This window comes from Meles meles, chromosome 4 (genome assembly GCF_922984935.1).
Source record: "Meles meles chromosome 4, mMelMel3.1 paternal haplotype, whole genome shotgun sequence".
Lineage (NCBI taxonomy): Eukaryota > Metazoa > Chordata > Mammalia > Carnivora > Mustelidae > Meles > Meles meles.
In genome coordinates this window covers 94,739,556-94,763,328 of record NC_060069.1, presented here as the reverse complement: position 1 = coordinate 94,763,328, position 23,773 = coordinate 94,739,556, and the positions used below count along the sequence as shown (strand labels likewise).

Below are 23,773 nucleotides of genomic sequence, written 5' to 3'. Positions count from 1 at the left end.
ATGGACTACTGTCCATCTGAAAAATTACCCCTAAATGACTGGTCGGTTGGCTGATTAAATTTCTAAACCACAAATCATTTGACTGACCTACTGGCTTTTAAAATGACCTACTAACACTAAGTAACTAAACATCTGATAGGCTTGAACTAGCTGCCTGCTGACTCTTCCACTAACCAGCTGGATGACAGCCCAGCAGAGAACTTCCAGACTGACAGTGTAACTCCATAACTAAGGGTAACAGAAAGATGGAAAGAGAGGCTGCCCCTTCCTCATACCCTGACTCCTCTAGGGGTTTGGGGTCCTACTTTTCTCCCCCTCTAGCACCGCTTGAAAACTACAGAGAGGAAAAATGACCTTCTGATCTACCTCTAATGAGGTTCTTAACCAGGGATTAATAGATGGGTCTCAATTTTGTTCTCAAAATAGTATGGATATACAGCTGTGTTTATCTGAGAAGAGAGCTCACAGATTTCATTGGATTCTTAACAGTCCAGTACACACAGACATGTTCAGAATTACTGCTCTGGGAAAAGCTTCAGCAAACATTCAGATAAGCAAAACCCTTACCTGAATTCAAACTCCATTTATACTTCCTATCAGGCCAGGGTGGCAGGAAGATAAGTAGGAAAAGTCAGAGGCATAATGGACATGACAAAGTAGGAAGGATAAAGACAGAGCTGTGTGTGAAGTTTCCGGAGAAGCACAAGAATCAATGTGTGTCCTTTTGGTCTGGAGGCCACACATAGCCCAAGATGGCACGGCATCTTCGGCATTTACCAGGGCCCTTGTCTGGGGCATATAGTATATATGAGTATATATGATCATGGGTAGCTATATAGTTGTGTGTATTTTCACATCAAGTGTGCTCACAAGGGTGGGTATAACAGAGCTGTGTGAGTATGTGAATGAATGTCCCTTGGGTCAAAGCATGCATCTGAATTGTTTTGAGAATAAATTTGCACATGTGCTCAGTTGAGGACTCCTTGAGTGTTTTTTTGGAGTTGCAACAGATTAGGAGTAAGAACTTCACAAAGCGAGATCCACACCAGAACATGACAGCAGTCCACACCAGAAATCTGGGAATCCTCAATTCCTCCCTCACCCTGAACCCTCATCATCCACTTCAGTCCACACTGCCACTGCCACCACGAGCTTTAAAAAAAAAAAAAAAAAAAAAAAAAGATTATTTACTTGTTTGTCACAGAGAGAGCACAAGCAAGGGGAGTGGCAGGCAGAAGCAGCAGCCTCCCTGCTGAGCAAGGAACGGGATATGAGACTGATCCCAGGACCCTGGGATCATGACCTGAGCAGAAGGCAGACACTTAACCAACTGAGCCACCAGGCGTCCTCCACCAAGAGCTCTTATCACATCTCCCTGGACCTAGCTTGGTCCGCGATGCACCAACCACAGCCACAAGTGACGTAAATAAAATAAGGGACGCAGCAGCGCTCAGCTGCCTGAAAGGGAGAACACCTATAGACTGTCAGAGGACGACACCATCTCCTCAGTAACTCAAAGGTCCTTTCAAGGTCGTTGCCGTGATCATTGGGGTCTCTGGGCTCTCGAGGCCAGAGCCTAATCACACCCCAAGGTTTTGGCTCTGATGCCTCTTCCTCCAGGCCCTAATGCATCTAGCATCTTGGAGAGTCTCACAAACCGCTGTAATTGCCCAATTACAGTTTGCAATTAAAACTGACGGAAGACCCAAGCCCGTTCTAACCCAGGACCCCATGGGACAAGAAGCCGAAGAGAACTCAGTTCGAAGGCCTGCGCAACATACGCGTGCTCGTCTCTTAACCGCGGGGGCAAACCAGGAACCGCAAGGTGAAAACAGAAGTGCGCGTGCGCAAAGTGAGGGTTGGAACTACGATTCCCAGAATCCTTCTGAGAGGCTTCATTTTCCAGAAAGGCCCGTGGGGTCCCCGCCCCGGAACTGCGAGTCTTCTCGAAAGCGAAAAGGGAGGGGCGAGCCAGGCTGTGGAGATGGTTTCGGAATGGGTAGAATGGAGCGGAATTTCGTAGAGTATTTACCTCCAGAGGTCGTTCTTGAGTCGGAGAATCCGGGACTTTGGGGGAAAAGGACCTGGCCACAGCCTTGCCGCGCTTCTCCCTGCAGTGTTGCGGTCCTTCTGCCCGCCGGTCTCCGCAGGGCGCTTTCCTGGCCTGTTTGGGCTTAGCGGGCCTGTAGCGGCTCCACACTCGGTGCCCACCTCTGGGCGTTTCTGAAGCTAGACGCCCACAGCTATGCAGCCCCGGATACTCCCTGTTCCCTGCAGTGCCTGTCTGCCGCTGGGAATTCGGACTGGATGGAATTCTGTTAACAACGTTGGCCATTTCTGCAAAATCTTAGTTGGTCAGTATCCCGTTGTATCTACGTAACAGCATTTTAAGGAATATGCGGTTCGTCTCAGCCCCGTTAGTCAGAAGACGAGGGACAGCAAAGAGAAAATATTCGTGAGATACATAAAAGACTAATAATCCAAATATAAATCAGTAAGACAAAGGCACCTCGATTGAAAAACGGACAAAGATAAGAAAAGGCAATTCACAGAATCAGAAATACACTTAACCACAAAAAAACAGCTTTAAGATTTACTAGTAATCAAAATACAAGATAAAACAGCAGTAAGATGTTTATTTTCACCAAAAAAGGCTATCAAATAGTTAAAAAGAGTCATAGGGTTTCTGACATAAAGCCCGTTCATAGAATTCAACACTGACGTGAGTAAATTCTTACACTGTTTTTCCGTAGGCAACTGAGCTGTTTATTACTATTAAAATGTCCGCATTCCCTCAGAGGTGGGGCGGAGCAGATGGGGGTGGGGCAGGAGGAGGGGCTAGGCGGAGTGGGAGGAGCTAGAGGACTAGGCCTAATGAACAGAGCTGGCGTAACTGGCGTAAAAGGAGAGGGTAAATGACTGGGCTGTGAAGGGAGGGATTTGTAGAGTGGGGAGTGATGTAGAAGGACTGGGATTGATAGAGGAAGGGACCAAGGTTTGGAGGAACTGAGGCATTTGAAAGGATGGGGGAGGAAGTGAGAACAAATGGCAGGAGGAGGATTAAGAGGGATTAGAAACGAAGAAATTTATGTGAGGGACAGGCAGGGATTAGGAAAGTAAAATGGAAACACCTGCCCTTCAATGAGTTGACCCCAGCTACTGGCATTACAACACTTACTAACTTGGAAAAAGGCCCCTGTGGAAGAATGAGGTTTGCTAGCAAACAGGAAACACTGACTTTCGGAGTGCTACTAACTGTGCCTTGCAGAGTACTTTAACTTCCTCTCATCTGAAACCTCTGATGTTGAGTGGCGTGTTCTTTTCTCGAGTGATCCTCAGGTACAAAATAGATATTTCAGCTGCTTCAAGTAGAAACTTAGTCACCCCTGAAAGTTCAGGGAAATCCCCCAAATCCTGGGAGTGCGTGAACGATGGGTCTCTAATAGAGGGCAAGTATCCATAAAGGGGTACAGATCCCAAGACTCTTCCACTTCTCTTTTGGTTTGAGGCAAGCGTTCTTTGAGGAAGTAGAGGACCTTGTGGTCACTGGCTCTCTCTGTGGTTCATGCTGTTTTCCACACAGTGAATCACAGGGCATCCAGACAGCAAGAATCGACAAAGGGAGAGGGCTGTCAAGGGCTGATTTTTGTCCCTAAAAAGTCATACTTAAATATGACTGTATTTGGAGATAGGGCCTTTAAAGAGGTGTTTAAATTAAAATGAGACCATTTTAGGTGGACCCTAATCCAATCTGACTGCTCTCCTTATATGAATAGTAAATTTGGACACACACACAAAAACCCACCAGGGATTTGCACACACAGAGAGAATGCCATGTAAGGATACCACAGGAGGGCAGCTACCTGCAAATCAAGGAGACAGGCCTCAGAGGACACCAACCCTTGCTGGTTTCTTGATCCTGGATTAACATCCTCCAGAACTGTGAGAAAATGAACACTTGTTGTTTGGACAACCTTGTCGTGGTTTTTTGTCATGCCATCCCTAGAAAACTAATACAGGGTCCTTCAATGGCCTCGGAAAATAAAAATTAATTCAAGTCCTCCAGTTAACTATTACTGGGAGTTATTTGGAAGCAGTTCCTTTGAATATGAAAGAATTCCTTGCTGCACTCCCACACACCTATTTACTTTTTGTTCTGGAAATGTGGAGCTTGCTTTTGCAGGGCCTTAAAAGTTCCTAGGTGTGTTAATGGGATCTTCAAACACAAGGGTCAAGAAAGAATTCTTGAAACTTTGTATGGTGCAACTTAGTAATTTTATTTAAGTAACGTAGGGACGGGACCCATGGGGAAAAAGGACTTCATTTTTTGCTGTATGAAGCTGCTGTTTGTATGCTTAGTGCTGGGGGTGGGGGTGCAGGGAGTATTAGATATAAATGTTTTCTTCGAATTTCTGCTCGTAAAACTACCTTTTGCAAGATTTCTCTGGTGCTTATCTTTCAGTTCGATATTAACAGTCAGTGAGATATACAGGTAGTCATGAGACCTTTTAAGAATGTAGCAACCAGCACATATGTGACCCTTAATTGGAAGGATGCAGGATATAGGCCAGCCTTTTGAGCCAAAAGTGAATGTTTTTCTGTTTTTATCCCTTATCATTTCACCCCTGACCAACGTTCCGTCCTTAAATCTTTAGGGTTGTTGAAGGGTGAAGGCCTCATCTTCTGTGACTTCTTCAAGACAACTTCCTACCTATGGACCAGAATTGCTAACTATCTGTCCCTACAAGTAACTGCTGTGGAAGGCCATTGCTATAGAGTCCCCAGAGGATATTGGGAAATATTTGTTTCAAGTTGTATGGATCATCTGCCAGCTGGGTGAAGGAGTCAGGAATTGCTTGCATATATTTCAACAATAGAGAACAAAGTGACAAAACACATTAGGATTATTATAATGAAAATAAGAAAAGCAATGAGAAGACCCTTTAATGTGAGTCATAGTCCCCCTCCTGACCGGGAATGTAGCCAGTCCTTAAATGGCAATGTAGGGTCTTTAAGAGCACCAATTTGATTATTCATATCAGTAAGTAATCTTGTTACATTTTGGTCATAATCTTGAATGCAGAGCAACATTCCACTTTAATCATGGCACATGTCCCTCCTTGTGCTGCTGTTACAACATCTAATGCTATTCTGTTTTGTAGAACTGCTTTACACACTTGAGTTATTTCAGTGTTTAATACCATAATCCTATTTCAAGAGTCATTTAAGGCCTTAATTGTGGATATATCAGGGGCCTCCATGTGCTATAGGACATCTTCTAAACCTACTGATGGAAGAACAGTAAACATCAAATGGTCATGCCAATGGAACACAGATCTTGTCCATCATTGTTGTAGTTATGGAAGATTAGCTGAACTTGTGATACTTGTAGTGCAATGCCCATGCATTTGGGCATAACCTACAGTACATCTTCCAGTCCAGCATGGCGGAAGCCATGGCCTCAAATTTGGCCAACATAACCATTGTGTTTCATTAGGTGCTAGCTGTGTGAAGCCTGGTCACCTTGTCTAGTCAGTAGCAAACCAGTTGCCTAAAAGTAATGGTATGGTCTCAGGCTTCTGGGAAGAGCCATGTGATTTAGTGAGTACCATTGGGCATAAATCAAGGATATGGTTCTTTTTGTTCCCAGCATGGAAGGGCCTTCTGGCTTAGTTGTCCTACTATGGGAATAAGCCACATATATTCATTCCCTATTTGATATAATCCTTCCCAGTTTATCAATAGGAAGGACTAGTAGTTGGGGAATTCGTTGTTGTAAGCCCCAATCTGTAGATTCACATATTCAGTTAAAATTTTGGTAGTTTGAGGATAAGAGAGAGGCCTCTTATGGCCTGGAGAGTCACATGTAACATTTACCATAGGCCGGGAAGAAACATCCTTTTCAGTAATAGAAATATCCCTATATGTGCTGGTATTGGGGTGTATCACATTGGCTATGTATTGATGCAAATAATGCCAATCTGTACTTTGTAATGGAAAAACCCACCAACAGAGGCCTGAAGTGCTTGATATGGACCATAAGCCACAAATCCAACATGAAGATTGGTTTTGTAGCTCAGCCCAACATTGTACCCATTGTAGAAAATACTCACCACTCGGTTATGGTGTGGAGATAGCAAGTAAAAGAAAAAAGACCTTTGTTTTTTCTTATCTCCTTGTTTGAAGAGGAATTTGAGCTCTTTTGCTGGTCACAGGAATATGAGGACACATTGTCCAGTTCATTTTCATCCTTGTTGAAGGGGATATAAATTTAATTCCATGTCAAGTGACCTTGTAGATTTGCCATAGTGGAGTGCTTAATATGATCCTGTAAGGTCCTTTCCATTTAGGAATTAGTTTTCCTGAATTGTTTGCCTTCCAATATTTTAAATAGACTAGTTTTCTGGGGTTTACTTGCAAAGGATTTTGAATTTCCTTTGGGTCCAGTTTTGGCAGTACCTTATTGGCATATTTGTTAAGAGTTTTATAGATTAATCCAGTTTCTAATGAAAAATGTAACAGATTATTATAATCTGCGTTCAAGGTTAATAGTTAAGGAAGGGCCTACCATATATTATTTCAAAAGGGTTTACCCCTAATCTTTCCTGTGGGGTGTTTCTTATGCTTAAGACACCTATTGGTAAAAAGTTACTCAGTTTTCTTGTGTTTCTATGCTTATCTTAGTGAGAGGTCTTTTTAAATTATGGTTAGCCTTGGGCACCTGGGTGGTGTAGTCGGTTAAGCCTCCGATTCTTGATTTTGGCTCAGGTCATGATCTCAGGGTCATGAGATGGAGACGTACTTCAGGCTCTACGTTCGGTGGGGAGTCTGCTTCTCTCCTTCTCCTCTGTCTCCTTCTGCCCTGCCCCTGCTCACTCTCTCTCTAAAATAAATAAACCTTTAAAAAAAAATTATGATTAGTCTTTTCAATTTTGCCTGATGATTGAAGATGTCAGGCTGGATATATTTAATTTTTATTATTTAATTTTTAATATTTAATTTTAAGGGTTTGGGCTGCCTGTTGAGTTATTTGCACTGTAAAGGAGGAGCCATTATCACTTTGAAGAGATTGAAGGAACCCACACCCAGGGATGATTTCCCTTAATAAAGTCTTTGTTACTTCAGTAGCCTTTTCTGTCTTACATGGGAAGGCTTCCACCCATCCAGTAGAAGTAACTATCCAGATGAATAAATATTTATATCCTTGTAAGGTGCATTTGTGTGAAATCAATTTGCCAGCCTTCCCCAGGATATGTTCCTCATCTTTGGACAGGTGTTAAAAGAGGGGATGGTCAGAGTGCATCTTCAGGGTTAACCCGGGCGTGTATTGCACAAGATTTATGTGCCTTTTGTAAGATGGCTCTAATTCCTATTCCATCAAATAAGGGTTTGGTGAAATTCCGTAAAGTTTCTCTTCCCATATGAGTAGCCTGGTGCAGGCCTGTTGCTAATTTCTTTTGTTTTTCCTTAGGGCCAAAGATTTCTCCATTATCATTTTCATACCATCCCTTGGCATTTTTAGTATATCCTTCCCCAAGTGCCCCATTGTTCTCCTCCATAGTAAAAGTGGGAACAACAGTGCTTAAGGGATTTAAGCACTGGTATAAGACTCAGCTAGGAGCAGACAGTTTTGCTGCCCCATCGTCTAAATTATTTCCTTTAGGTTCTAATTTTTTTCCCTTGTGATGTCCTCCAAGATGGATCACAGCAACTTCTTCAGAGAGATGAACGCCTGTGATAGAGTTACAATTCTGGGTCCATATTTAATAGAGGAATTATGACTGGTTAATATCCTCTTCTTCCAGGTGGCACCATGTGTGTGAGGAACAAGGAAGGCATATTTTGTATCTGTATTTATACTGACTCTCGGGCCTTTCTCTAAGCAAAGATCTTGAGTGAGAGCTATCAGTTTTGCCTTTGGAGCTGAAGTATTGGTCAGTAATGAGGTGGCTTCAGTAGTTTTCATTAAACTAATAATTGCATAGCCAGCCTTTCCTCTCCTTCTATAAAATTACTACCATCTGGGGCGCCTGGGTGGCTCAGTGGGTTAAGCCTCTGCCTTCAGCTCAGGTCATGATCTCAGGGTCCTAGGATCAAGCCCCTCATCAGTCTCTCTGCTCAGCAGGGAGCCTGCTTCCCCCCCTCTCTGCCTGCCTCTCTGCCTACTTGTGATCTCACTGTCAAATAAATAAATAGAATCTTAAAAACAAAAACAAAAAAAAACCTACTACTATCTGTAAACCAGCTATTGGTGGCATTGTCTATGACTTGATCTCTCAGATCCAGATAGCTGGAATATACTAATTCTATTACCTCTTTACAGCCATGTTCACAAACAATGGTAGCATGGTCTGGTCCAGGCATGAGGTATGCCAGGTTTAGGGTTTGACAAGTTTGGAGAACAGTATTGCTGGAGTCTAAAAGTAGAGCTTGATATTTAGTCATTCGTCCCCCTGTCATCCATGAGGTCTTTTACTTTCTAAAACTCCTTGAACCTGATGAGTCATCCCTGTCAGTGGCTCTCCCATTGAAAGTCTAGATGCTTCTACTAGTACTGCTGCTCAGAGGCATGCTGGCCATCTTTGTGCTACCCTGTCTGTGGCTTTGGAAAAACATCCTACAGGTCTCAACTCATGCCCTAGTTTTTGTGTTCGTACTCCTAGAGGTTGGTCCTGCTTTTCCTGCCTGGAATAGGGTAAATGGCTTTTCTAGTTCCGTAGAGCCAGAGCCTGGCTGAGAATAGTTTCGTTTTTAGTTGTTAAAAGGCCTCTTGTTCTTTGTCCATTTTAAAGGCTCTTCATTGGCCCCCTAGTGGCTAAGACTCAGAACCCTGGAATCCGTAGGCAGCAAAATGCAGCCTTTCATAAGGTTCAGAGTTGGTTCTTTATGGCAGGAGGTCCCATTCTGTTATTGCTCTTTTTCTCTCAATCGACAGGGAACGATGTCCAGGAGTTAATTCATATTCTAAGTATTGTACCTTCTATTTGGAAATTTGAGCCTTTTTGGATGACACTCAGTATCCTCTGTTTAATACAATAAAATTATAGTCTGAGGCCTGTTTCATGAGGCTACATATTAAAATATCATCGACATATTGTGCTGTTGTCCCCTGAGACTTGTGAGAGCTCTAAGTTCTCTACTGAGTGCATTGCCAAACAAATGGGGACTATCTCTAAATCCCTGTGGGGGAACAGTCTATGTAAGCTGGAATGCTTGATGTTCTCCTAGTGGAGTCCGTTCCAAGGCACATAGAGGCTGGGCCTCTTTGCTTAAGAGGATACAAAAGAAGGCACTGTAAACCTTTCTGTATTGCCCAGAACTGGAGTCAGTATAGTATAAGGATTTGGCTTATCCAAGGGAGGAGTCCAGTCCTGGCTTTTGTGTTAAGAGGGTATTGTTTTTTTATGTAGAATAGTAGCAAGATCCTTTAGGCCTATTTTGATGGGATGGACCGGTATTGCCTTCTCTGGGATACACATTTCCAAGCTTATGCATCTACTTGTTCCTAAAACGTTAGGGAGAATTCAAGGATGAATGCCTGGTTTTTCTTTGACCTTCAGGGAGAAAAGACCATCCTCTTGTCCAGTTAGTTTGAACTGGCTTCCCAACTTAAACATGAAGTCCTTTTCCAGTAGGGGAGTGGGACAGGAACAGAGAGCTAGAAAAGAGTGGGTAATTAATTGGTTTTCATGTTGGCAAGTTAAAGGAGATGTTTGTAAACACAATTTAGGTTCTGCTTCTATTCCAATAATTTTAGAAAGACAGGTCAGGCTGGAGTGCTGAACAAGGACAGAGTAAGTGGCTCCCATATCAATAAGAAAATCAACGAATTTACCTCCCACATCTGAGGCTTGGCCATCTTGACGTTCAGCAGAGCCAGACCAGCCTCAGCCCTATCATGCCATCTCTTCAAGTTGTTGCTCTTGGGTTGGGAAATGTGTTCCTGTCTTTCTCTCTCTCTCTCTGGAGACCAGGACTGTCTCTTTTCCAGTGTCCCTCTGCCTTGCAGGCCAGAATCCCTGGTTGAGAGCATTTATTCAGACATTCTTTACTCCAGTGTCCAGTTTGGCCACACCTATAACATGGGGTCTTACCTGAACTTCCATCTGATACCAGCTTCTTTGGCTGCCCCTGGTTAGCCCGGCCTTATAGGGGATCTGCAGTTACAGCAGCCAGTATTTGAGCCTGCGTTCTGCCTGTGTTTTGCCCTGCAGTCCTTCTCCTGTTTTAGAGCCATATCTCTGTTATTAAAAACGCCAGGAGCCACTTGCAGCAGCCATTGGTTTGGAGTTTGAGGGCCTAAGGCCATCTTTTCCAGTTTACAGTGAATGTCTGGTGCTGACTGGTTCATAAAATGTATGTTCAGGGTAGCATCCCTTCTGGTGTGGTTGGGTCTATATTTGTATATTTATATATTGCTTCTATTAAATGCCCCTGAAATAAAGCTAGGGTTTCAACATTTTCCTGAGTCACTTCCTTAATTTTATCAAAATTGACAGGTTTAGAAAATCCTCTTTTCATTCCTCCCAAAAACAGGTGACCATATGGTCCCATCTTTCCCTGCCAGGTCTGTCCTGTTGGGAGTTCCAGTGAGGCTCGGCATTCGGAACAGCATCTCCTCCTACTGGATAATGATTTCTATCCCTAGTTGCCAGCTCATCTGCACATTCCTGTGCCCCAGTCCAAATCAGGCCTTTTCTTCTGGGGCACAACAATGTGTTACAATAATGTAATATTTGTAATACATGTAATACATGTAATACATATAATGTAATACATGTAATAAACATGTAATAATGTTTGATTTAACCCGGCAGGATAAATCAAACATTAGAGTTAAATCAAACATTAGAGACACCTGGTGAAATCCATCTATGAAGTTGGATGGATCCTCTGAGTGTCATACTAGTTATTGTTTTTATTTGAGCCAGATCTGACATGGAAAATGGGATACGTACCTTAATTGTGCCCATTTCCCCATTTGCTGCTTCCCAAAGTGGATACAGTCCTGCCTTAGTCTGAGTGTTCAGTAGGTATGATGTTCTGCTTCTAGTATGTCCCACTGGGTTAGGAGCAGAAAGCGCCAAAGGTTTATATGGAGGGGGAGTTACTAGGGGACCTGGGCATGCCTGCAGGCTTATTTTGACTTTTTCTTCTGCTGATTGATTTTCTTGTTTGACTCAGTTGGTTTGTTTGATTGGCGTGGTCTATTTACACAATCAGGGCATGAAAAATCTAAAGGGGGGGGCATGGAATCTTGTCAGACATATCAACAAGTCTCTCTTAGATTAAGATCCTGACTCAGTGCCATAAAGGCCTGGATGTAGGGCACTTTGGTCCATTTTCCCTGACACCTGCAAAAAAGGTCTAACTAATAATAGTATTGAAGCTTAAGGACCCATTAATGGGCCATTTTTCATCATCCTCCAGAGAATATTGAGGCTAGGCATTATTATAGAAAAACAGGAAGCACTTCTTCTTTAAATCCTATTGTCCAAATTGATTCCAGTGTGCTATGAGACAGCCCAGAGGACAATCCTTTGGAACTGAGGAAGTTGATTTCATAGTTAATCCCTACAAAATGAGGAGCGTACATTAACTAAGAGTTCATTGCCAAAATCTCCCTCCACTGCCAAATGGAGTATCATTAAGAATATTGCCAAAGGTTCCTGGGGTACAGAGTGGTGGGAGGTGTCCCTCTTTCTTAGCCCTCTTATACCTTTGTAGTACCTGAGAAGAGGTGCAGATCTCCCTTCACTTCCCCATTGCATTCCAGGCTATAGGGGTTGCTGGTAAATGGACTGAAACACCACAGAGATTGAGGTTTCCTCTTTCCATTTTGAGGGAGTCAATGTATTTGGCAACCAATAATAATACCCTTTGTAAGCCTAGGTCTGGAATGAATGGATGGGGTAGAGGTCCTGGCCTTTGTTAGGAAGGGGCAGCTATTTTATATTGTATTAAGTATCATATAGCTAAGCTGGAAGTACTTTTAATCCAGGACCAGGACTAAGAACGCCAAACAGCCCTTGGATAAGGATAAAATGAGAGACAGAAGAAAACAAACTCCTCTCTAATCCGGACAACTTTCTTGGGAGCTTTATCCATGATCCAGCCAGCCCCAGGGGATCCTCTGTTGGGTGAGTTCCCCAACTGGATACTAGTTCCAACTAGTCCCTTTCAGGAAGCATGGCATCAGATGTATCTTGGATTTTATGCTAATCAAGGGATCACACTGGGTTATTTAGGAAGAAACTTTACATGGGAGTCTTGAGATTGATGGCTGTCCAAACAGCTTATGTGGTCGTCCTGTGCCTGACAAGAATATATGCATTAAAAGAACAGGAAAAATAAGGAGAGTCTGATTTCTGAGCCCAGTGTTGTTATAGCCAAAGTAGTAGTATCTAGTGAGGCAGCAGGAGTCCATCCCTTCCTGTGGTATAGCCACCACCAGGAGGTGCTCTCCCGAGCACTCAGGGAAGACACTTTCGAAAGGGTCATACTATTCGGGACATCTCCAGAAAAGAACAAGTAAGAAGTAGAGGCTGGAGAAATAAAAAGAGACTCAACAAATTGCACAAAAGCTCTTGGATTCACCCTGTAATCCCCGTACAGGCCACTAAAAATGTTACGGGGTTGTAGAGTGCAATGGTCAAGGAAGAATTTTTGAGGCCTTAGTAAGTTTATTTAAGTAGCATGGGGACAGGACCCATGGGCGGAAGGACTGCACTTTTTGCTGTATGAAGCTGGTGGTTCTGTGCTTCAACCCCCGTGTTGGGCTTCATGCCCAGGGTTGAGCCTACCTAAAAAAAAGCAGGGGGGATAGTCACCCTTCTACCCTATACCCTTCTGTCTCATTTGAATTTACAAATGGTCTTTTTCCTGATTTTAGTTACAACAAGACCCCTTATTCTTACCACTAAACTATCTGCAAACCACAACATGGGTTGAATTACCTCTGGGAGAGTCTACTAGAAGAAACACGTCCCTGGTAGACTACGATCCTTGTGGACTACATCTCCTGACTTGGTCTCCAGACATTTAACCCACCTCACTTTTGGGGTTGTTCACCTCTGTCCACTGTATTCCCTGGCACTCTGACCAGACTGTCATACTCCACGCTCCAGTTCTTCATGGCTGGGGTAAGGATTTGAGTAAGGTCATGTAGATTGATGGGCATTTAAACAGAGTTAAACAGAGGACATTAGATAAATACTGAGTCTGGGAAGTCCAGGAACTTGAATTCAATTTTTAGAAGTCAAAAACAGGGAAGAAATCAGAAATTCAAGAAGCTGATACTTAACCAAGTACCAAACAAGTAACCAAGGGTTACATAACCAAGTATGTAAATAGTATCTAGTAGGTTATGTTTCCTACTAGAGCAGGACTAGAGGTCTGAATATAGATGGGCCTTATCCTAAAGATGTAGATGGTGACATGATGTTGCTTTGTAAGCTAAAAAAATGAAAAGACAGGGAGACAATCTCAGATTAGGAGAAGGGTGAGGGAGTAGGTGACAGCTTTTTCCAGTGGAAAGTTCTTTGGGCCCTGATATTCCAAAGAAACTAGCTAAACTCAGCAGACTCAAGTTTTAACATTGTCTTTTCTTTATATATTCCTTACCTAAATTCCAGTTTGTTGTTCAGTGTGCCTTGTGCATGCTTCTGAATATTAAGGTCCCTGAGGGCATGCTTACTGCTCTATCCTCAACACGATCCCTAGGACGTGGCACCCGACAAGCATTTGCTGAATGGATCAATACATGTGTCATGTAGGTAGATGGATGTATGTATGAACCTACGTTGGTTCACTATGCAGTGCCTACTTCTACTTTCCACAGCTGTCGGTGACTCTCTCTGTGATAGATCCATTTCTCCAACCACCTGCCCCTTATAGTTCTGAAGGTCCTTAGTCATTTGGCTCAAATGCCCTAGCTTTGGAAACTAGCTACTGATTAACTAAACCGTTGCACCACTTGTTCTTATAGCCTTAAATTAATTTGGGTTAATTCTTAACTGTTTCCTCTCTGTACATATGTCATTTAATGGTTTGTCTTTATCTGATTTTCCTCAATTTCCTGTGCATTTGTGGTTTCCTACAGGAGCTCTCTACCAGAGGCCTCAAGCCACCACACCAAACGAGCATGGGCATCTGAGTCTTCTGGGAGGACTCTCCAGCTGCTCTGGGCCTCGTTCAACTGGTGTCCATCCTAATATTCCCACCCAGAGTTATTTTTGCTAGAGGAGGAAGAATGCCCTCCCGAGAGCCAGTTCTTGGGGAAAAGAAGGATTGCTGATATAGCCAGAGCCCACAGGAAAGGAAGATACCTGCAGCAGCTAAAGGTGAGTGACGTGCTTTTTTTCCAGTTCAGTGAAAGCCGTCCGTGTCTGCTCGCTTTCCCATGAATTTCGTAAGTGTATTTTTCCCATGTAATCTTTGGAATAAACAGGAAGAAAAGATTTTAAATTGATAGAATAAGCTTCATGGGGAACCAAGATTTCATCCATCATTGACTCCCCAACATCTAGCATAGTGCCTGATATGTAGATGTTCAATAAATGTTTGGTGCAAAAGGAAAGGACAGTAGGAGGGAAGGAGGGAAAGAGAGAAAGAAGGGATTGGAGAATGGGCACAAATGGAACGAATGTTAATGTATTATTCAGAAATAATGTGATAACAGTTGTGTTTCCAAAGCTTATTAGGTACACTACCACTGATACCTAGAATCAATAAAACAAATTAAGTCATTTTGCAAAATGAGGGATGTATTTATAAAGGTAAAGTAATATTAACAGCCAGAATAACAACAAACGTATTCTTTGGAGCTTAAGCATAAAGATAACAGCAGTGATCATAGTTTAGGATTAATTCAAAACTCTGTAATGTAACAGCCATTTGTTCTGTCTATGCCAATCCTCAAAACAAATAAAAACAACCAAGAACGTTATGTATGGATAAATGCAGGCTAATCATGGAGTGATAGAATTGACTACAAGTGGTTGGCTTACTATTTAGAAAAGGTTAACTAATGAGAAATGGTGTGCTGAGGAAATTTACAAATATCTAAGCTTCCTGCCGTTGAGGGGGCTTAACCACGCAGTAATTCAGCAAACGCTCAAAAGCATTTAATTATGTGTCAAGGAGAAACATATCACTGCAGGAGGAAAAAAAAGAGATTAAGGAAATTGGCATTTTTTTTTTTTTTTAAAGTATCAGTCTTTATTTGATTGAGCTCATACTGGCTACACAGTTCAGGTCCAGCAAGACAACTCTACATGATACGTACCCTGCAGAAGAACACACCATGGCCGGGGGAGAGGGGGGTAATTAAAACATGGAATTTTTATAAAATCAAAATCTCATAAGTAAGGGACTATTTCTTCAGCAATTCAAATAGTAATATACATTAAAGCTCTCAATATTAGAAAAAGCCACTGTAATTTATATTATTTTAATTTGGAGAAAATAAAATATAACCTGGAAGAAAATCTAAAAACATCTCTAAGACAAATTTAGAGAAACTTTCTCTTGACCACCTCTGCAAAGATTGTGTCAGTGAGGTGTCTAATTTGGTTTGAAGGTTTCCCGGGAATAACTTATACCATTGTGATCAACACAATTGCATTAGAAAAGAAAACTATGGGTAACATGACTAGCAAAAACAAGAAATTTAAAAAAAAAGAAATCAAACCCACCATCTTAATGCTGTTGGTTGCTCCCAAAGTTATAATAATATGATCCAGTCTTTACACATGCAATAAATTTCCCCTGCGAAACTGATTAGTAAGAGTTCAGTAAGTCCCAAACTTCAGTCAGTGATCATTTTTGCTCTACCTTTTACCAAGTGTACTGCTACTGATATGTTTTTTCTTTAAGTCAAATTAGGATTTGTTTTTTAAGATTTTAGTTTTAAGTAATTTCTATACCCAGTGTGAGGCTGAAACTCACAACCCCAAAACCAAGAGTCACATGCTCCACTGACTGAACCAGCCAGGTGACCCAAGTCAAATTAGTTGCTTTTTTTTTAAATTTAATTTATTTATTTGACAGAGAGAGGGAGAGAGATCACAAGTAGGCAGAGGCAGGCAGAGGAGGGAGGGAAGCAGGCTCTCCACTGAGCAGGGATCCCAATGCTGGGCTCCATCCCACAACCCTGGGATCATGATCTGAGCCAAAGGCAGAGAAGCTCAACCCACTGAGCCACCCAGGCACCCTCAAATTAGTTTTTTTAACTTAAATATATTTAAAAGGAAACATAGTGGATGTTCCCACCTAAAATCATCTCAGGCATTCTTTGGAAAATACTTCAGTCACATAATCATAATAATAATAACAGTGATGATAAGTTAAGACTATTTTCAAACTAATTCTGTGAAATAGAGACCTATTGGTAGGGAAGAAATCCGAATCCTTAGAACTCATGGGAAAATGTTGGCGTAAATCATATGCTCAGATTACAGTTTGTTCTTTGAGACTTTATTTAAGAAGTGAGTTAATATTTACATGACACTGAACTTCAAAGTCCAGGCAATAAGGACAGAAAAAAGAGTGCGAGAAAAACAATTTGTGTCACTTCCTTGCTCTTCCTTACGCTGTGGTGAGGCCCCAAGGGGGCAGCAGGACACAGCCACTGGAGAAAACCAAAGCAGCAGGGTTGGGCCTTATCTTACCAGAGCTCAATAACTTTTTATTAAGTTATAAAAATTTATTATGCTGAGATACATGTGCCACGTTTCCTAATTCACGTTATATTATTCTTGGTGGAGTTTCGCTATGTCTTTAAATAATCTTTCCTTGGTGTGAAATTCTTCGCCTTTTTTGTAGGGATGCAATCTCTGATTGTGTTGTGTGTCTCTGCCATGATATTCTTGGTTTATAGAAGAGATGCTGTTATTGTAGCAAAGTAGGAGATTATTTATCTGTACAATACAAGGACATCATCAGTCCTCTCAAGTACTTCCTTTCTGATTCTTCTCTCTTGTTGAGGGGTTTTCACTCATTCCTGACTTTTAAGTTAAGGCAGCCTCATGCAGAACACCAGCAGGGTGGACAAGGGATGAGCCCTGTATGAGACATCATTCTGGGCTTGCTTCAAAGGGAATCATCATGCCAGAGGCAGTAGTAAACCAATGCCTACCTGGAGGGGAGTCACTACTTGCGTTTTAAAATCTGGTCACGTGTGGGTTCCTGGGGGTCTCAGTTGGTTGAGTGTCTGACTCTTGATTTGGCTCAGGTTAGGATCTCAGGGTTGTGGAATGGAGCCCTGAGTCACACCCCTCTGAGTTCTGCATTTAGTGGGGAAACTGCTTGAGATTTTCTGTCTCCCTCACTCTCTGCTCCTCCCTGCCCTCCCCCAAAGGAAATAAATAAATCTTAAAAAATAAAATAAAATCTGGCCACGTGGTATTTTGAGATTGCATTGTGTTTAGATACATTAAGAAATGTTAAATCCCATAAAAGGTCCCTTTAAAGTCAGGCTCCGTGGTTTGAGAGGTCTATGTGTTCTTTTTTTTTTTTTAAAGATTTTATTTATTTATTTGACAGACAGAGATCACAGGTAGGCAGAGAGGCAGGCAGAGACAGAGAGGAGGAAGCAGGTGCCCCGCTGAGCAGGGATCCCAGTGCGGGGCTCGATCCCAGGACCCTGAGATCCCAGGATCCTGAGATCATGACCTGAGCCTAAGGCAGAGGCTTTAACCCACTGAGCCATCCAAGTGCCCCAGGTCTATGTGTTCTTAAAAGAGCATCTGAGGATGCCTGGGTGGCTCAGTCGGGGGTGAGGGGAGAGGTGCAGTGTTAATTAAGCCTCTGCCTTCAGCTCAGGTCATGATCCCAGGGTCCCAGGATCAAGTCCTCCATTGGGCTCCCTGTTGGGTGGGGACTCTGCTTCTCTCTCTCCCCTTCACCCCACTTGTATGCGCTCTTTTTCTCTCTCAAATAAGTAAATAAAATCTTAAAAAAAAAAAAGTATCTGAAAGGCAGAAAAGGAAGCTGGAGAGAAATTTCCTTCAAATGAAAAGGCAAGATAAGAATTTAAAAAGTTAACTGCCTGCTCCTTTCAAGAAGGGGGATCATAATTTTCCCACCCTTAAGTGTAGGATACACATATTGACTTCCTTCCAAAGAGTACAGTTTGTTAGGGAGGCAAGGACTAACTTTACAGAGGAAGAACCTGAAAAACACAACCTGGGCCAGGTGAGCAAGTCAGCGTCAACAGTGATAGCTCACGTCGAGTATGTACCTTGATATGATGTGATGAAAATGGCACTTTACCTCTGTTGTCTTCCTCCCCAAAACATATAACCCCAGTTTATTTTTTTTATTTTTAAAGATTTTATTTATTTGTTTTACAGAGAGAGACACAGCAAGAAAGGGAACACAAGCAGGGGGAGTGGGAGGGTGAGAAGCAGGCTTTCCATTTAGCAGGGAGCCCAACGAGGGACTCGATCCCAGGACCCTGTATCATGACCTGAGCCAAAGGCAGATACTCAACAACTGAGCCACCCAGGTGTCCCTATAACCCCAGTTTAATCGTGAGAAAAACATCAGACAAACCCACATTGAGAGCAATTCTATAAATAATTGACCAATATTCCTCAAAACTATCAAAGTCCTCAAAAACAAGAAAAGTGTAAGAGACTATTACAACCCAGGGGAACCTCAGGAGACATGACAACTAAGTGTAATGTGCTAATCCTGGATACTTTCCTAGAACAGCAACAACAAAGGGACGTTACTTAAAAACCAAAGAAATCCGAGTATGGACTTTAGTTAAAAACAGTATCAGTATTGATTCACTAGTTAGGGCAAGCAAACCACACTAATGTAAGGCGTTACCAATAAGGGAAAGTTGAGTGTTGGGTATATGAGAATTCTCTCTACTATCTTCTCAACTTTCCTCCAAACCTAAAACTAAAATGAAAAGTTTATTAAAAAAAAAAAAAAGAAGTTTTGGGGCACCTGTGTGGCTCAGTCGTTAAGTGTCTGCGTTTGGCTCAGGTTATGATCTCTGGGTCCTGGGATTGAGCCCCACATCAAGCTCTCTGCTCAGCAGGAAGCCTGCTTCTCGCTCTCCCACTCCCCCTGCTTGTGCTGCCTCTCTTGCTGTGTCTCTCTGTCAAAGAAATATATACAATCTTTTAAAAGAGGGGGGGTTATATGCAACTGATGAATTATGAACTCTGCATCTGAAACTAAGGATCTATATGTTGGCTAATTGAATTTAAATTAAAAAAGCAAAACAAACAAAACAAAACTAACTTCCAAAGAAACTACTCTTTGGAAAACTACTGAGACTCTTCATGACTTACAGTTTTCTTGAAAGTCCTAGGGAAACTTTCTAATCACATCCAGAGTTAGGCTGTGCTTCTGGCGGTTCTTGCTCTAAAATTAATGGGGACAGATTTTTTTTTTTTAAAGATTTTATTTATTTGACAGAGAGAGATCACAAGTAGATAGAGAGGCAGGCAGAGAGAGAGAGAGAGGGAAGCAGGCTCCCTGCTGAGCAGAGAGCCCAACGCGGGACTCGATCCCAGAACCCTGAGATCATGACCTGAGCCGAAGGCAGCAGCTTAACCCACTGAGCCACCCAGGTGATGGGGACAGATTCTTAATGTACAGGCTAGTGCTTAAGTTACTTCAAGAAGGAAAAGCAGGGATAAATAATTTAATATACAGACTTCATTCCTTCCTTTTATTTATTCACACACGACCCTATACTGGAAGAGGGATACCTTCTCTCCTCCCAGTCTCCTTAAGGGACTTCTCTGGGTCTGTTCGTCCTTAAAGGTGGCGTTTCTCATACACTTCCATGTATGTAGTATCCTACGTTTCTCTGTCCTTCGCTTTATATACCACTTACTTGCCAATAATTCTCTGATGTATAAGTAGATCCACCTGTCTAAGGACATCCCCACTTAGATGTCCCACATGCACAACACACAGCAGTCTGTAGCGCTCCTAGAAATTGCTGAGCCCCTCTTTTAATCCTCCTTTTTGCAGATGATGCCACCACCCCATCAGCGACTCACAGCAGGAGCTCACTCTGTCTGAGCTCTCCCACAAAGCCCTTCAGTTTCTAAACTGACCAGTTGCTACTTCCTTAATGTTTCTCTGAGCTGAGCCCTTTCCTCCAACCTCAGAGCCTTGGTCCAGCTTCTCAACGGCTGTATGCCAGAGACAGCCTGTCCCCTGGCTGAACTCGCATCTGCAGCCCCATCCACCCCTGTCCCTGCCCACACAGAGGTATCTCTAAATCACAGAGCTGACGGGGCTGCTGCCCTGCTGACAGCCCTCCCAGAATCCCCAGCGCCCCGGAATAAAGCCCAGGCAGTCAGCCCAGCACACAAGTCCTTGTAGATTGGGTCCTCCTGTCATTTCACCACATCTGCCACTTCCCAAGCTCACCTCCTGGTTCTGCCATACTACTGGGGATCCCCTCTCCCCAGTTTCTTCCCATATCCTCTTCCCACTTTACTATTCAACTCAAGCTCTCTTTGGAAAAGTCCTCTGAGTCTTCAAGCACGAGGCATCCTCCAGGGCTCCTTCCATGGTCCTATAGGCGCTCCTCCCCGTCCCTTTTCCTTCCCCCAACCCACACTGCCTCCACTGTGCTGAACTCAGGCATTGCACCCAGTCATTCATTCAGTAATTGGCTTATCTAAGTACTAAACTACTAAAACTACAGCAGTGAACAAAACCCTGCCTTGGAGCCTTTAGTCTGTCTTTGATTTCCTGCCTCTCCCTTGGAACTCTTTGAAGGCGGAGAAATGCTTTTATATACATCTTAAGTGCTTAGCATAGTATCTAACACATAATTGGTATTCAAAAAATACAGATGAATACAAGGCCCCTGATTTTGTTCCTCCCCTCCTTCAACCCAACAATAGGAGTCAGAGAAATGCCTTCATTATGCTGAGGAGAAATAACTTTAATACCTCCTTCCCTTTCCCAAGTCCTCCTCCCAGCTTAGTTCACTTCATTTTCCTTTGAGCAGCACGAGTTTAGGCAAATCTCCACGTATTCTTCTCTTTGGGTCTCTGCTTGCCTCTGGACAGGACAGTAATCGCACAACTAGAATATGATAAATGCTGGTTCTTTGTTTTTAATTTTAAGAACCAAGCTCTAGATGAAGTACTAACAATTCTGTTTCTGGAACAAAACATAAAAGTTATGAACCTTGGTGCCATGTAACCACAACAGGAAGGGGCCAGGCATTAGGGATGGGACAGATGAGAGTAGAAGCAGAACAACACACAGAGTGGGTTAATTTCCTTGCCTACAGAAATGGAAGCCACACGAAGCTGCTTTACACTGATGGGTCAAGTGCAAGAAAGTTATACTTAAACCTCTGCTGCTTTTTTTTTTTTTATATTTTATTTATTTGACAGAGAGAAATCACAACTAGGCAGAGAGGCAGGCAGAGAGAGAGGAGGAAGCAGGCTCCCTGCGGAGCAGAGAGCCCGATGCGGGGCTCGATCCCAGGACCCTGAGATCATGACCTGAGCCAAAGGCAGAGGCTTTAACCCACTGAGCCACCCAGGTGCCCCTGCTTTTTTTTTTTATTGGACAGCCTTTGCTACTGTTTGAATTTTTAAAAATCAGGTACATGTTATTCTATTTACAAATTTTAGAAAACTAGTTGGAAGAGACAATCAGTAAAGGGGAGATGGCCTGTTTATTGCAAAAGAGGGGACAGTACAGTCACTGGGAAGTTAGTGTGAGTCCCCTCCACATATGTGGACATGTCCAGGGTTGACGGCAGCTGGTCACCTCAGGGAGGTCTGGCCTTCCCATCAGTGGCAAGTCACTAGCTGAACTGCGGCTGACAGAGTTTCCTGACTAGAAGGCTACCCTGGGTGCCCCTTCTTCCACTCAACCCCCAGAACCTCAGGAACACCCCCACCCCACCCCAGAGATTAAGCACAACCTCCCAGAAATCCTCCACTGACAGTGGCTGTCCTCCTTTCTCTCTGTCCCCTTTTCTGATGATGTCATTCTCATCCATCCCACGGAACTGTTGGACAGAACACCGCCTCTGGATGACCGGGGGAGCCACACACTGCCTTGTCAAGGGCCCTTGAGGAAGACACTCAGACTCTATGTGGCCTGTTTCCCTCCCATAACATGCCCTTCCCCTGTCCCTGAATTCTTTATTATGTAGCAGACAGAGACAGAGACACCTGGTTAGCCCAGAGAGGTCACCATCAGTCAATGTCTGGTGAGGGACTATCTTTATACTGTCTTCCCCATGGAAGTTTGTAGTATTAGGCCTTCCTTCAGGGCAGACCAAGTACAACCCTCACCTTTACCCATCTTCTCCAGGAGTGACTGCATTCACACCTTCTTTGATATTCACACCTTCTCTAAGGATGACCGTGTATGCCTGTGTGTGTGTGTGTGTGTGTGTGTGTGTGTGTGTTGCCCCGTAATGATTTTGGAGCGGTCTCCCTCTCAGGCGATGCGTCTCCACATTCCTTTGGTAAATGTGCTGTGGTAAGCTGAGGCTGGGAGTAACTTGGGGTTTTTCCCTTCCCTGGATTCAGGCAGGAGAAAGGCCAGAGAAGCCCTGAGCTAATTGTAGACTGCTTTCACCAGCCACTGAGCAAGTGTCTTGTGATCATGCGTTCTTGCTGGAGAGGATTCTTCTGGGAAGGCCGATGAATCAGGACCCCCAGAGTCCTCAGGGGGATGACTTCAAATGAGTCAAGTGCTTCTTGATGCCTGATGAATAAGTAGAAGATAATGCAGCTTGCCTTTACTGGTCTCAAAGACTTCTGACCCTTTTGCAGGGGTTGCGGGGGGGAGGTTAAGTGGTAGGGAAATGTGTCATCGCGGTTCCCTTCGCTGACCCTTTGTCTTTCCTGCAGACCTGTGTCAGACACCGCCTCTGAGCTGCTTGACGTCTGATTTCTGCTCTTATCTTGTTTTTCTTTTTCCTAATGTTTTTTTTAATTCTAAATTGAATCACTCAGGCCTCTTGATGGTCTCCAAAATGAGTTGAATTTTCCTAGCCTGTTATTCAAATTCTGGCCCCTTCCCTTCTTCCCACTGGGAACGCCCTGTCATCCAACCGAATTCTTCAGCTAACCACTTCCTATGACAGACACTTCCACCCTTGTTTGTGCTTCTCCCCTAGTCTGGATGTACCCTGCCCCCCCACCCCTCAAATTTTACATTCTCTTCTTACGTAAATCTCTCAAAATCCTGCTGAAGGCCCTCTGCTGCTCTGAGGGGCCTGCCCCCCACTGTTCTAGCCCTGACCTCTTCTCCAGTCCTAATTGTACTGGTGACACCCTTGTACTTGGCACATACTCTATTTGAAGGTTTTTGGCATCTTATTTGCCTGGTTTCTCCTTTTTGTTGGGGATGTATCTTTCACGCCACTGTATTTCCAGGACATTTCCAGACCCTGGGACAGGCCCTAGGATGTCTCTACTATGTAATGGGTGCTCCTCAATGTTTGCCCAAGATAAGGATGAACAATCAGCCACCCTGAGCAGTGCACTGAAAGTTTGTTCCCAGAGCCCTCAGGTTCTGCAGGAGCCTGCAGCTAGGAGTCGGGGAAGGGTACAGAGAGAAGTAACCCAGAGGCAGCCGGGGTTGTATCTCTTCTCTATTGCTTCAAGTTACATTAATTTGTATATGTGCTGCCGAAGTGAGCACTCAAATAACATTAATTTGAAAAAGGAAAAAACCCAGTGCTAAAAAGTTGAAAGCCATGGGGCTTACTGTTAACATCTTTTCCTAATGTGCTAAACAATTGGGGAAGTTC

At 43.3% G+C, this 23,773-nt stretch overlaps 1 protein-coding gene across 2 annotated transcripts in view; it reads left to right on the top strand.

The window, feature by feature from the left end:
• Positions 1-2,033: 2,033 nt before the first annotated feature.
• The window catches only part of ZBTB38 (zinc finger and BTB domain containing 38), a 136,178-nt gene continuing 114,438 nt past the window's right edge, over positions 2,034-23,773 (top strand). Inside the window, exons 1-2 of one of the 2 annotated variants that reach the window (XM_046004020.1) lie at positions 2,034-2,354; positions 14,102-14,342. The gene's annotated coding sequence lies outside the window, so the exon portion shown is untranslated. The remainder of the gene's footprint in view (positions 2,355-14,101; positions 14,343-23,773) is intronic. The other variant, XM_046004014.1, reaches the window with a different exon arrangement.